General features: G+C 36.4%; 1 long non-coding RNA gene across 1 annotated transcript in view; it reads left to right on the top strand.

The window, feature by feature from the left end:
• Nucleotides 1-13,732, top strand: part of LOC134737440 (uncharacterized) — a 90,606-nt gene that overhangs the window by 30,746 nt on the left and 46,128 nt on the right. The window lies entirely within an intron of this gene.

The following is a 13,732-nucleotide window of genomic DNA, read 5'->3' as shown; positions in this document are numbered from 1 at the left end:
ACTGTGTGTGTATAGAAAACACAATCTTTAAAGGTGTCTCAAAATAGTTATCTATTTTCCTTTTTACAAATGCCCTCTGGTATCGTGGAGATTTCAAAATGACTATTTTGCAGATGAGGAAACAGACAGTTTATATCAGTTGATAAGGATCTTTTGAAATCACAAGAGTTGTGAAAGATCTGACAGTCTAATACACATTTTCTGAATTTGGGATTGAGACTCCTCTTGTTATAATATTTTGGATGTAATATATTGCACACTGCTATTATTTTTTAAAGAAGTCAGTGAAAATTAAAATCTTTTCCGAATATTTAAAGAATATTTTGTTTTATTTGTCTCATAATACAAACTGGTGGGTAAACAACCTTGCTCTATATCCTTTACAATGGCTTTGGCACCCCAGATATGAATGCACTTTTGAAAATGTTTCAGCAATGGAAGAATTTTTTTTTTCATTTATTAGGAGAGGATAGATAGATAGATAGATGGAGAGATAGTCTCATGAAACTGATATGAAATAGTGTATATAAATTATTTTATGTGCATGGCAATTATAGGCAGTTATTATTTGATAGCAATTGTAACTATATTTTTAATTCTACAAAACATTAGTACATCATGCTTTCTGATAACTTCTTTGTTAGGGTCAAATGTAATCCTTTTGAGTTGCCAAAGTATTGTCTCCAAACTTGTTACACAAAGACAGCTAGCGGAGCACACGTGGCATCAGCATTCTCTTCAACCCACAGAGAGAATGTGATATGGTTTGACTCTGTGTGTCCCCACCCAAATCTCATCTTGAATTGTACTCCCACGTGTTGTGGGGAGATAATTTGAATCATGGGGGAGGTTTCCCCAATACTGTTCTCGTGGTAGTGAATAAGTCTCACGAGATCTGATGGTTGTTCAGGCGTTTCCGCTTTTGCATCTTCTCTAATTTTCTCTTGCTGCTGCCATGTAAGAAGTGGCTTTCACCTCCTGCCATAGTTCTGAGGCCTCCCCAGCCATGTGGAACTGTAAGTCCAATTAAACCTCTTTTTCTTCCCTGTCTCAGGTATGTCTTTTTCAGCAGTGTGAAAAAGAACTAATACAATAAATTGGTACCAGTAGAGAAGGATGCTGCTGTAAAGATACCTGAAAATGTGGAAGCAACTTTGGAACTGGGTAACAGGCAGAAGTTGGAATAGTTTGGAGGGCTCAGAAGAAGAAACGAAAATGTGGGAAAGTTTGGAACCTCCTAGAGACTTGTTGAATGGCTTTAACAAAAATGCTGATAGTGATATGAACAATAAGGTCCAGGCTGAGGTGGTCTCAGATGGAGATGAGGAACTTGTTGGGAACTGCAATAAAGTTGACTCGATATATTTTAGCAAAGAGACTGGCAGTATTTTGCCCTGCCCTAGCAATTTGTGGAACTTTGAATTTGAGAGAGATGATTTAGTCTATCTGGTGGAAGAAATTTCTAAGCAGCAAAGCATTCAAATGTGACTTGGGTGCTGTTAAAAGCATTTTGAAAGGGAAACAGAGCATAAAAGTTCAGAAAATTTGCAGCCTGATGATGCAGTAGAAAAGAAAAACATATATATATATATATATATATATTTTTTTTTGGAGGAGAAATTCAAGCTGGCTGCAGAAGTTTGCATAAGTAGCAAGGAGCCTAATGTTAATCCCCAAGACCATGGGGAAAATGTCTCCAGGGCATGTCACAGGTCTTCATGGCAGCCCCTCCCATTATGGACCTGGAAGCCTAGGAGGAAAAAAATGGTTTCCTGGGCAGCCCTAGTGTCCTCATGCTGTGTGCAGATGAGGGAATTGGTGCCCTGCATCCCAGCCGCTCCAGTTGTTGCTAAAAGGGGTCAAGGTACAGCTCAGCCCATGGTTTCAGAGGGTGCAAGCCTCAAACTTGGCAGCTTCCATGTGGTGTTGGGCCTGTGAGTGCACAGAAGTCAAGAATTGAGGTTTGGGAACGTCCACCTAGATTTCAAAAGATGTATGGAAACGCCTGGATGCCCAGAAAAATGTCTGCTGCAGGAGCGGCACCCTCATGGAGAATCTCTGCTAGGGCAGTGCAGAAGGGAAATGTGAGGTCAGAGCCCCCACACAGAGTCCCTACTGGGACACTGCCTAGTGGAGCTGTGAGAAGAGGGCCACTGTCCTCCAGATCTCAGAATGGTAGATCCACCAGCAGCTTGCACCATGCACCTGGAAAAGCCACAGACACTCAATGCCAGCCCATGAAAGCAGCCAGGAAGGAGGCTGTATCCTGCAGTCACAGGGGTATAGCTGCCCAAGACTATGGGAACCTGCCTCTTGCGTCAGCATGACCTGGATTTGAGACATGAAGTCAAAGGAGATCATTTTGGAGCTTTAGAATTTGATTGCCCTGCTGGATTTTGCACTTGCATGGGCCCTGTAACCCCTTTGTTTTGGCCAATTTGTCCCATTTGGAATGGCTGGTATTACCCAATACCTGTACCTCCATTGTATCTAGGAAGTAACTAGCTTGCTTTTGATTTTACAGGCTCATAGGTGGAAGGGGCTTGCCTTGTCTCAGATGAGACTTTGGACTGTGGACAATTGAGCTAACGCTGAAATGACTTAAGACTTTGGGGGACCCTTGGGAAGGCATGATTGGGTTTGAAATGTTAGGACATGAGATTGGGAAGGGCCAGGGGTAGAATGATATGGTTTGTCTCTGTGTCTCCACCCAAATCTCATTTTGAATTGTACTCCCATAATTTCCAAGTATTGTGGGAGGGACGCGGTGGGAGATCATTTGAATCATGAGGGTGATTTCTCCCGTACTGTTCTTTTGGTAGTGAATAAGTGTCACGAGATGTGATGGTTTTATCAGAGGTTTCCACTTTTGCATATTCTCTCATCTTCTCTTGCTGCCACCGTGTAAGAAGTGGCTTTTACCTCCCATCATGATTCTGAGGCCTCCGCAGCCATGTGGAACTGTAAGTCCAATTAAAACTCTTTTTCTTCCCATTCTTGGGTGTGTCTTTATCAGCAGTGTGAAAATGGACTAATACAGCATGGTTAGGCCAGACACAGCCGGACAGAACGCAGCAAAGAAGAACTTCAGTAGAGATAGATCCCGTCATTCATAGGGAAAGGACAGCAGGGGATCGCTGGGGCCTCTGTGCCAATGGTACTTCCTAGTCCAAGAAAGACTCTGGTTAGAAAGGAATCCTTAAAGAATACAGTCCACGGTGCCTGCCTGTTCTTCCACTAAGCAAACTCAGACATGCTGAGCGTATTGTTCACTCACTTTCAGGACACAGGAATGAAATGAGCCTCTAGGACATCTCTCTTTGTGTCTCTACTAATGGTTATTTGCTTGAGAAATGTTGTACCACAGTCTTCATATTATTAAAAGAAAAGTGTGTTTGCTACGAACAACAGAAAGACAAAGTTTGTTATCTTAATCAGTCCCATACACCTAGAGTGAGTTGGGCATGAATAAAAGGGACAGTGAGTTGGAAGGTTGACAAATCTGATTTGGAGTGTTTGCCAGTTTCTATGGTGTAAACCACCCTTGTTATTGCTGATTTCAAGTTAACCACATAACATCACTGAATGGGGCATGGGAAAGAGCTTCACATAATGAATTCAGACTTGCTGGCATGAGTTAGTTTTATTGCACCACTGGTTGAACACATAATATGTCATCTAAACTGGTCCCATTTTGGTACCCAAAGGGGCACTGATAATATTTAAACTGGGACAACAAATATAAATTGCAACAGGCCCAGGGAAATGGGGACTTATAAATACTGCAATTTTAATAAAACAGAAATATCTAAAAGACATTCAAGAAATCTTCCTCTTGATATAACCCAAGACCTTGCAATTCATTGCTTTGGTTGGAGTAGAAACTCTGTATAAGACTTATTCTTAAGAGACTTTATTTTTTAAGAGCAGTTTTAGGTTCACAGCCAAATTAAGAGAAAAGTACAGAGATTTCCCATATATCACCTGCCCTCACATGCATATCCTCCCCCATTCTCAATATCCCCATCAGAGTGGTACATGCATTAAATTGATGAACTTACATTCACACATCATTATCACCCAGAGTATATAGTTTACACTAAGTTTCAGTCTTGGTATTGAACATTCCATGAATTTCTAGAAATGTATAATAACACATATCCACTATTTTAGTACCCCACAAAGTAGTTTCATGCCTCTAAAAATCCTCTGTCCACCTCCTATTCGTCTCTCTCCTACTCAGACCCAGGCAACCACCAGGGGTCTCTTACTGTCCCCATAGTTTTGCGTTATTAAGATGGCATAGAGTTGGAATCATACAGTATGTAGCTTTTTCGGATTGACTTTTCACTTAGTAATATTCATTTAAGTTGCCTCCATGTCTTTTCATGGCTTGATAGCTTGTTTCTTTCTAGCACTGAATACTATTTCATTATTCAGATGTATCACATTTTCTTCATTCACCTACTGAAGGGCATGTTGATTGCTTTCAAGTTTCAGTAATTTTTTTTTAAGCTGCTATAAACGTCCATGTGCAGGTTTCTGTAGACACAGATTTTCAACTACTTTGGGGAAATAGCAAAGATCACAAGATTCCCTCCAGCAAAGAATGAAAGTTTTTGTTGTTCCGTATCTCCCAAGCATCTTGTAAATGTTCTGGATTTTGACAATTCTAACAGGTATGTAGCCGTATCTAATTTTTGTCTTTATTTGCACATCTTTGGTGACACATGACATGGAGACTTGTCATAGTCTTAATTGCCAGCTACATATTTTTCTTTTGTGAAGTATCTATTAATGTCTTTGGCCCATTTATTTAATTGTTTTCTATTGTTGAATTTTAAGAGTTGTTTGTATATTTTGGATAATGACCCTTTTTCAGATATTTTTTCTCCAAATATTTTCTTCCAGTCTGAGCTTGGTTTTCATTCTCCTGATGGTGTCTGTCACAGAGCTGAGAATTTTAATTTTAATAAAATCCAGCGTATCAATTTTTTCTTTTCTAGATTATGCTATTGGTGTTGTACCTAAAAAAATCATCTTAAAATTCAAGGTTATCTAGATTTTTACGTAGATTATCTCCTAAGAGTTTTCTAGTTTTGGCCGGGTGCGGTGGCTTATGTCTATAAGCCCAGCACTTTGGGAGGCTGAGGCGGTTGGAGGTCAGGAGTTCGAGACCAACATGGTGAAACCCCTGCCTCTACTAAAAATACAAAAAAATTAGCTGAGTGTGGTGGCACATGCCTGTAATCCCAGCTACTCGGGAGGCTGAGGCAAAAGAATTTCTTGAGCTTGGGAGGCGGAGGTTGCAGTGAGCCAAGATTGTGCCACTGCACTCCACCCTGGCTGACAAAGCGAGACTCTGTCTCAAAAAAAAAAAAAAGAGTTTTATAGTTTTGCAATTTACATTTATGTCTGTGATACATTATGAGTTAACTTTCTGTGGATGATGTGAAGGATTTGAATCTACATCTAGATTCATTTTATCTCATGTAGATGTCTAGTCGTTTCAGTATCATTTGTTCTAAAGACTATTTTTTCTTCATTGTGTGGTCTTTGCTCCTTTGTTAAAGATCTCTTGACTATATTTAAGTGGGTCCATTTTGGTGCTTTCTATCCTGTTCCATTGACCTATTTGTTTATTCTTCACCCATACTATACTTGCTCGATTATTGTACCTTTATAGTAATTTTGAAGTTGAGTAATGTTCGTTCTACAACTTGTTATTTTTCTTAATATTGTATTGGCTATTCTTCGTCATTTTTTTCCACATGAAATATGAAATTAGTTTGTAAATATGTAAAAAATAACTTACTGGAATTTTGATTTTCTTTTTTTTTTTTTTTTTTTTGAGATGGAGCCTTGCTGCCGCCCAGGCTGGAGTGCAGTGGCGCGATCTCTGGTCACTGCAGGCTCCGCCCCCCCGGGGTTCACGCCATTCTCCTGCCTCAGCCTCCCGAGTAGCTAGAACTACAGGTGCCCGCCACCTCGCCCAGCTAATTTTTTTTGTATTTTTAGTAGAGACGGGGTTTCACCGTGTTAGCCAGGATGGTCTCGATCTCCTGACCTCGTGATCCGTCCGCCTCGGCCTCCCAAAGTGCTGGGATTACAGGCGTGAGCCACCGCGCCTGGCCTTGATTTTCTTTTCATTGAATCTGTAGATCAAGTTGAGAATAACTTGACATTTTTGAGTCTTTGTATCCACAGACATACAATATGTCTTTATTTAGTTTTTTCGTTCTTTAATCACTGTTTTGTAGTTTTTGTCATATAATTCTTATACGAATTTTCTTAATTATATCTAAGTATTTTATTTTTTGCATGCTATTGTAAATTACATTGTGTTTTTAATTTAAAATTTTACTTGTTTATTTCTAGAATAGAGGAAACTAAACGACTTTTGTATGTTAGCCTTGTATCCTGTAAACTTGCTTTAATTGCTTATTAGTTCCTGGATATTTTTTGTCGATTTTTTCAGATGTTCTACATAGACAATCATGTCAACTGTGAACAGAGATAGCTTTATTTTTTCATTCTCAAACTGTTTACCTTTTAGTTCCTTTTTTTATCTTATTGTATTGCATTCAGTAGTGCTTCCCTTAAGATGCTGAAAAGCAGTGGTGAGAGGGGACATTCTTAACTTGTTCCTCATCTTTGTGGGAAAGCCGTGAGTTTCGCACCATTAAGTATGTTATGTGTAGCTTTTTGTATATATTCTTTTTCAAGTTGAGGGAGTTCCCCTTCTATTTGGAATTTGCTGATAGTTTTTCTTAATCATTAATGAATGTTGGGTTTTGTTATGTTCTTTTTCTGCATCTATTGATATAATCATACAATTTTTCATCTTTAGCCTGTTGATGTGTTGGGTCACCTCAATCGATTTTCAAATGTTGAACCAGCCTTGCATACATGGGATAAATTCCATTTGGGTGTGGTGGATTATTCTTTTATACTTTGTTATATTTGAATTGCTAATATTTTGTTCGTAGTACTTCATTATCATAATTTTTTAAGTCCAGGGTATTTGTAGTGATATTCCCACCTTCATCTCTGATAATAGTAATTTGTGTTCTTGCTCATTTTTCTTAGTTAATCTGTTGGAAGCATGTTGACTTCATTGATATAAAAAAATTGCTATTGGTTTCATTTATTTTTTCTATTAATTTCATGTTTTCAAATGCATTGATTTTTTGCTATACTTTTTATTATTTATTTCCTTCTGCTTACTTTCAATTAATTTGTTTTTTCTTTCTGGTTTTCTAAAGGAGAAGCTTTGGTGATTGATTTTAGTACCCTCTTTTTCTGTAATATCTACATTCAATGCTGCACATTTCCCTCTAAGGAAGACTTTCACTGCACCCCACAAATTTTGATGCATCATGTTTTTATTTTCATTTAGGTCAAACTATTTTCAAACTTATCTTGAGATTTCTTCTTTAACCTACATGTTATTTAGAAGTGTGTCATTTAATCTGTGAGCATTTTTAAACTTTTCAGCTTTTTTTTATTGACTGATAATTTAATTCTAGTGTGGTCTGAGAGCAGGCACTGTATGATTTCTATTCTTTTAAATTGGCTAAGGTACGTTTTATGACTCAGAATGGGTCTGTCTTGGTGAATGTTCTATGAGGGATTAAAAAGAATGTGTATTTTGCTGTTGTTGGATAAAGTAGTTTACAGATCTCTATTACATTCAGTTGATTAATGGTGTGGTGAGTTCAACTGCGTCCTTACTGATTTTTGTGTCTGTTGGATCTATCCATCTTTGATAGAGCTATGCTGATGTCTCCAACTATAATAGTGAATTCATGTATTTCTTCTTGCAGTTCTATCAGTTTTTGGCTCACATATTTTGACGCTCTGTTGTTAGGTGCATGAGGTTAGGATTCTCATGTCTTCTTAGAGAATTGACCCTTTTATCATTTTGTAATACACTTCTTTATCCCTGATAACTTTCCTTATTTTGTAGTCTACTCTGTACAAATTAATACGTGACTTCCACTTTTTTTTAATTGGTATAGTCTACATAAGAATTTGATGAAGATTTGTAAATAAGTTCTTCCCTGATTTTGATTGTTAATGGAGTTTCTCAGAATAGAAAAATAGCTTGATTATTATTTTTTTACCCAAACTTCCCTTGCAGTGACTTTTCTTTAATTTCTAATACTTAGAAATTAAACTTTGAAGCTATCCAAAGCCCAGTAATTCCTACAATATCTGGCTGTTCTTTGTTTGCAGGTTTGTTTTTCTCAAACTGTGAAGTGCCTTTTAAAAATTTCTACTAGTGCTAAACAATTTGTCTTTCATCTTCATTCCTCACTTTGGCTAGACTCAGTTCCTATTGCTTGTAACCGCACACACTACAAGTAGTTTGGGGAGTGAAGGCATGGGTAGGAAGTTCTTTAAAAAAAAAAAAAAAGGTCCTTTCCAGGAATAATTTTACAGACTAGACTTAAGTCACATATTCGTGAAGATATTTTTCAAAGTTACAACACTAGATGATGACAGAGATGAGCTTCAAACCAAATTTCTCTTCTTTACTTTTCTACTGGACTGTCTTGTATGCACCTGGTCACACTTCTTACTGTTAGGTCCACAGATGGCAGTGCCAAGCTAATTTGTTCATCACGTGTATTTCATAGGCTCAAAAATCAGACAAAGCTATTTTTAATTTATGTTTTCTACTGTTAGGAAGTTCACGTTTCCAACAACGCAAGAAAAAAAGTTCTGTGACCTTTTTTCTTCATGGTACTCCACATACAATTCAGTATACATATCTTCAGGAAAGAGAGAAGCTTTCTTACACATTCATGTTTGTATGCAATGTTTGTTATTATTATTTGCTAGACTGTGTTCTAAGACTTGGGCACATCTATGAATAAATCTTGAGAATAGATTGTAGCAGTAAATGTTTACCCCTCTTCCATAAGACAAGAAAACGTTTGACTTAATTTTCAATCTGAAATTTCTCCTGGAATGGTTACTGGATATCTTATTGAATCAGGCAAATTAGTACAAATGAGTTGTCATTGGTAAACATACCACCTTTCCAGATGTCCAGAGACGGCATCAGTGTTAGAAGACAAAGTGCATTTCTTACTCCTCTCTTTGGCATGAAGAGATATAGTTTTCTCAGTACTCCAGGCTTCTGGTATACCTCCTGTATACCAGAACAGGAGGTATACCTGTGGAGGTGAACAGGGTTACCTGATAATGGAGGTCAGCTTCTAATATACATTTCTGGACTGATTGAGTTAACCTAATAAAAGTCCTGAGCTGGGTAAACTGAGTATTACTCTCTTTCCTCTCTCTCAAGAGAGGCCACAACTTCAGTGACTATGAACTGTATCTGCTCTACAAATTCAAACTTTTTCATAAGTGAGCTTTTAAAGGGCCAGAAAGAAGATAAACTGGGAAAAATTTGGAAACTTATTTTTTTCTTTCAAATACACTGCATCTCCAACTAGCTTTTCAATAATACAGGTGTTATTTTCTCTATCTGACGATTCCTCTGGGTTATTTCTAGAGTTCAGAATTCCAGTCGGAAAACTTGGTATTTTTTTCTGTTATAAGAATGTGCATTTTCAGTTGCAGTGCAGTTGTTGGACAAAGGTAAAAAAGTATGGCATACATAGTGTCGGGTTTTAGAAACGGGCAAAATTTCTGTATTTTATTGCATAAGGAGGTAGACTGAACTGTACCCTTTAGGGTACTTTGGCAATATTTGTGTTTCTATTTTGAGAAGAATCAGTATAAAAGGCTGTTCTAACTCACAACATTCTGCTGATCTTTTCAGAAGTAAAAATCAGAGTGAAAAATAGACTGGTATCGTGTGTTACATAAAAAGGGTAAAAAGAAAGCAGGGCATCAGCAATATTATCTCATAAAGAGAGTGCATTGAAAGCCAATTAGTTGGGCCATTATATTATTTTTAATATATATTATCTATATTAAAGCTGAAATTGTCAATGAAGCTTTAACACAGCTGATAAAAATGAGATGGAAACAAAAGAAACTGATGACCTCTGTTATTTAAGTCATACAAATCAAAAATAATCCATAGCAATTTGCTGTTTAGTTGTTTCCTCAGTGATCATTAGTTTCTAGAGATTACAAGTGCAAAACACACTTTCAAATGTAAGAGTAGCATTCAAAATGCAGGGCTAGAGTCTGCATTCAAAATGGTCTAAAACTGATATGTCCTTCTGTCACACTAACACGATTCTTTTTTAAGATCATATTCAAATAGGTTTCTTCACATTGACCCAGGTAATAAGACTGACATTGAAAAGCCTTTTGATGACAATTAATTTGATACTTTCAGTATGTTTTAGTATTATAAAGGGTTTTTTTTTTGTTTTTCCTCTTAATAATATTAACATTACTGTTTATTATTATAAATATAATTAACATTTTAAAATTCTTTGTAAGAAGTTTTAAAATACAGGAATATATAAAATGATCATTCTAATTTTATTGAACTTTAGTTACTAAAGTAATATATATGTGATCTCAGTTTATACTCAGAAAGAAGACTTTCAATGTTAGTATAATTATCCTGAGATTGCTAGCAAAGTCGTGAGCCTGAGAGAAGTTAAATAACCTTCATAATTTCACACATATTGAAAGAGTCACAGATATAATTAAAACAATGATATTCTCATCAGGCAAACAAAATTGCTATTTACATCTTAATGTGTTTCCTGTGTGTGTATGTGTGTGTGTGTTCTACATTAGGATAAAAATACATAAATTTATGTTACTTTTTTTCTTTTTATAATATGAGGTTTGCTTTTATAGGTAAATATCCTTAGTAAACATTATTTTAAAAAGCAGATTGAGGCTGGGTGCGGTGGCTCATCATGTAATCCCAGCACTTTGGGAGGCCGAGGCAGGCGGATCAAGAGGTCAAGAAATAGAGACCATCCTGGCCAACATGGTGAAACCCCATCTCTACAAAAAACACAAAAATTAGCTGGGCACGGTGGCGTGTGCCTGTAATCCCAGCTACTCAGGAGGATGAGGCAGGAGAATCGCTTGAACCTGGAAGGCGGAGGTTGCAGTGAGCCGAGATGGCACCACTGCACTCCAGCCTGGCGACAGAGGGAGAGTCCGTCTCAAAAAAAAAAAAAAAAAGCAGATTGAAATTCTATTACTTGTCTGAACCACCATTTTTCACCTGTATTGCCCCTATTTTTCTCCCACATGTTCATCTCATAAATAAGACTGTGGTGAGCATCCTTGCACTGTAACTGTTGTTCAGTTCTCTGAATTGAAGTTAATGACTGGATAAAGTGGTAAAAACATTTTCCATGTTTATTATAAAATGGGCAATGTGGAAGACACTTAACGACACTCCTGTACCCTATACAAAATACCTAAAATGATGAGTGTAACTGAAAGCTCGGACACTAACTTGACTAGATACCAAGAAACCAGGGAGATCGGTGGGCCCTAATGTGAGGGGTTGTCCAGAGAGGCACTGTCAGTTCCTGGTGGTCAGTGTTTTAGGTTTCATGAACCGTGTACACAGAAAGAGAGACAAAGCTCAGGCCTCTTTTAAGGCAGGAAGTTTGGACAGACATCCCTGTTTAAAGATAAAGCCTTATCTTTAAATGGTGTGAAATCCTCATGCCTCACCTTGCCAGAAAGCCTGTAGAAAATGTTGGCTACTCTGTTCTATGTCAGGGAGGAGGGTGGCTTTCTTGAGAATTCCTGTTATAAGCTCCTTCTCATACGGGTTTTGAAGGCAGAATTCATATCACTTCTACGGCTCAACTATCCAAGATGAATTTAAAGTTGATTTAGGATTGTCAGTGTCCCCGAGGAACATGGTACAGTCCAAGCTTACAATCTTTCTGTAGGAAACACCTAATACCAAGGGTCAAAGGAGTGGAATACTCAGAGATAAATTTCCATAGAACCTGAGTCTGAAATTAACTAATATTACATCAAATAAAACAAGTTGCTATACAGAGTAATTAGTAATGAACAATTATATCTCTACCACTCTGATATGTTGGAAGGATCAAATACAGAATATAAAAATAAGAATGTTTAGTATGTTTAAAAAAAGTAATAAAAAATGACAAAATATAAAATGTTGCACAAAATGGCCAGACAGGTAAGAAAAAGAACTACTTTTAGAACTATTGATTCTAAAAGGAAAACTTTTAGAAATAAAAATTATAGTAATTAAAATTAAGAATTCAATGTAAAAGTTAACTGCTTTGAAAAAAGCTGAAGAGAGAATGAATACATTATAAATAGATATAATAAAATGTCTTTCAAATTGATTGTAACTAGACAAAGAGAATAGAAAATTTACAGAGTCTCCAAGTCATCTAGGATGTAAAATTTTAAAAACTCATTTCTGGAATACCAGAAAGAGTTAATACAGAGACAGGGTAATAAGTCACTAGTCACTGCGTGCAGAGATGATTCTGGACCAAAGTCCAACAGATTGAAGTACCTCCTCTAGAAATTTAATTTGGAAATCAGAGATGTCAGCATTGATCTCTCTTCTGTCCTAAAGCATGGAAATTTAAACTTGTAAAGTGTTGATAAGCATTTCTGACATTGTAAATTAAATTAACTGTTGCCTTACAAATGTTACTATGCTAAACTTTAATTTACTCAGATATAAAATTAGGGCAACAATCAACCACATAATGCTTGCAAGCACACTAATAAGGGTACCTATTTTACTTGGTATATTAAATGATACATTATAAGTGATCACTACCTATAAGCTATTATCGAGGCTGTTGCTTAATCTATATATTTTTCTTAATTCTTTTCATATTAAAGAGGATAACATAGGAAATACCAAAATGCAGAGACAGAGGGGTATTCTTGAGGCCCTTAGAGCAATATAGATCTTTGGAACTGAGGAGAATGAATTCTCTGTACTACCATTTTTGTTTTTTTTTTTTTTTTTTTTAAATGAGCTCAAAAGAGCTCTTGTTACCTGGCATAAATATGTGTCTCAAGTAATACAATTATAGAATGTCATTAAAATCAACTTAAGTGTCCATCAACAGATGATGAATAAGAAAAATGTAATATATACACATGTGTATATAACCATATATATGTATACACACAATTGAATACTATTCAGACTTAAAATAGAAATCCTGTCATTTGTGACGATATGGATAAACCTGCTGAACATTATGTTAAATGCAACAACACAGGCACAGAAAGGAAAACACCTTATGATTTCACTTATATGTGGAAACCAAAAAAATCAAATTCATAGAAGCAGAGAATAAAGAGTTGGTTATTAGGGGAAGGAAGTGGAGGGGAGGACTCCAGAAATGTTGGTCAAAGGTTAAAAAATTTCGTTTAGACAAGAGGAATGAGTTCAAGAGATGTGTTGTACAACATAATGACTACAGTAAGTAATAATGCATTGTATATTTAAAAAATGCTAAAAGAACAGAATTTTTTCTCATCACAAAAAATATGGTATATGAGGTAACACATGTTAATTGGCATAATTTAGTCATTCCACAATGTACATATATTTCAAAACATTATCTTGTATGCCACAAATATAGACAACTTCAATTTCTCGATTTAAATAATTTTTAAAACATGGCTATAATTTAAACCTCCCTTAGACACATCCTGTATTAGGAAGGGAATTTGCAACATCTAAATAAAATACTGGTTACTCTAAAAAAAGAAACAGTATATCTGGGAGTTGCTTTATAATTGGTTAGTG

This window comes from Symphalangus syndactylus, chromosome 8, assembly GCF_028878055.3.
Source record: "Symphalangus syndactylus isolate Jambi chromosome 8, NHGRI_mSymSyn1-v2.1_pri, whole genome shotgun sequence".
NCBI lineage: Eukaryota > Metazoa > Chordata > Mammalia > Primates > Hylobatidae > Symphalangus > Symphalangus syndactylus.
This window is presented reverse-complemented; position numbering and strand designations above follow the sequence as displayed.